Below are 2,037 nucleotides of genomic sequence, written 5' to 3'. Positions count from 1 at the left end.
CTGCGCTCCCCCTCTTCCATCACTCTTCACCCCTCCCCCTAACACCCCACCCCACCCAACCCCTCTTAAAAATACACCCCACTCCTCCCCCTCCCCCACCACTCCCCAGCATCCCCTCCCCTTCATCACTTCCCTCCCCATCCATCACCATCACGCCTCCACTCCCCCCTCCTTCACTCCCCAACACCTCCCTCCCTCATCCCTACACCACTCCCCACTCCCCTCCTCAATGCTCCCCTCTACACTTCCCACTCTTCCTCTTGCTCCTCTCTACAACACTCCCCTCTCCCCAGGTTCTCACCCCCCTCCCCTCTCCCCTCCCCTTCCCTCCCCCCTCCCAAAATCACTCCCACCATCCCAGCCCATCCCGCCTACTCCTGTCCTCCCCCTATTTACCCTCTGATGTGGTGATTGTTGTTGTTGTTGTTGGTTAATCTCGGTCCGGCTGATTGAGCAGACCCATCGACAGCAGGTAAACATCAGCCACTCTGAAACTGTCCCATAGGTGTGACATATACCTTTCATATTGTGACTGCATCTTAGTGTGGTGTGGTGTGGTGTGTGGTGTTCTGTGGTGTGATGTGTTTATGTGAGGTGTGGTGTGGTGTTGTGTGGTGGTGATCTGGTGTGATATTTTGCGGTGGTGTGTGGCGAGGTGGCTTGTAGTGTTGGTGTGGTGTAGTGTGGTGTGGTATGGTGAGGTGTGGTGGTGATCTGGTGTGATGTTTTGTAGTGGTCTGGTGAGGTGATATGTAGTGTGGTGTGGTGTGGTGTGGTGTAGTATGGTGGTGTGATGTGGTGTGGTGTGGTGGTGATCTGGTGGGATATTTTGTGGTGGTGTGTGGTGAGGTGATATGTGGTGTGGTGTGGTGTGGTGATCTGGTGGGATATTTTATGGCGGTGTATGGTGAGGAGGCGTGTAATGTAGTGTGGTGTGGTGTGGTGTGGTGTGGTGTGGTGTGGTGAGGTGTGGTGTGGTGTGGTGAGGTGTGGTGTGGTGTGGTGTGGTGTGGTGTGGTGTGGTGTGGTGTGGTGTGGTGTGGTGTGGTGTGGTGTGGTGTGGTGTGGTGTGGTGTGGTGTGGGGTGGTGTGGTGTGGTGTGGTGTGGTGTGGTGTTGGGAGCTGCGTTATTTCCCTAAAAATTTCTCTGCCACAGCACCCATCCCTCCTCTTCTGTTGTGGTGAATATTACAACAGTGAGTACTTGTCAGGAGAGAGTTAGGAGAATCACACTGAGGTGGTTTGGACATGTGGAGAGGATGGAGAGCGAGAGACTGACGAGGAGAGTGTATGCGAGTGAGGTGGAGGGGGGGAGAGGGAAGGGGAGGCCAAAGATGAGATGGAGGGATGAAGTGGAGAGGATGGAGAGCGAGAGACTGACGAGGAGAGTGTATGCGAGTGAGGTGGAGGGGGGGAGAGGGAAGGGGAGGCCAGGGATGAGATGGAGGGATGGAGTGGGGAGGTATATGAGAGAGGGGTGTGTGAGCTGGGAGCAGGGCAATGAAATGGCGGGGGACAGGGCGACATGGAGGCGATTTGTTTGTGGATTAAGGCGTCTGGCAATAGACAGATAGATAGAGTGCTTGTCCAATCGGTCTACAAGGCCAGCCAAGCAAAGACCCTCATGTCCATCCACGCAGAACCATCCAAACTCATGTCAGTCTCTGGTCTTTGCTCATCTCACGAATTATTGACAGACCTGAAGCAAACGCAGTGTGTCCAGGCATCTCGAAAGGAACGTGGTTTGAATTTGGCTCTGTGTTATTTTCCTTTTTCTTGGAGGGAACAATTTGCGGTGTCCTGGCCTTTGGTTCCTTCTTTCTTAAATAATAAAAAAAAAAAAAAATACTGACAGATCTGCATCAAACGCAGTGTGTCCAGGCATCTCGAAAGGAACGTGTCTTGAATTTGGACCCCTGTTACCTTGCCTTTTCTTGGAGGGAGTAATTTACGGACTCCTGGCCTTTGGTTCCTTCTTCCTTACATAAAAGAAAAAAACTCAGAAAACCACAGCACTCATAAGGTTGATTTTGGACA

The sequence above is a fragment of the Coenobita brevimanus genome, chromosome 69 (genome assembly GCF_032717465.1).
Source record: "Coenobita brevimanus isolate Jiangsu-jjx chromosome 69, ASM3271746v2, whole genome shotgun sequence".
NCBI classification, from domain to species: Eukaryota; Metazoa; Arthropoda; class Malacostraca; order Decapoda; family Coenobitidae; genus Coenobita; species Coenobita brevimanus.
The sequence above is the reverse complement of the archived record's forward strand: the minus strand, read 5'-3'. Positions refer to the sequence as shown.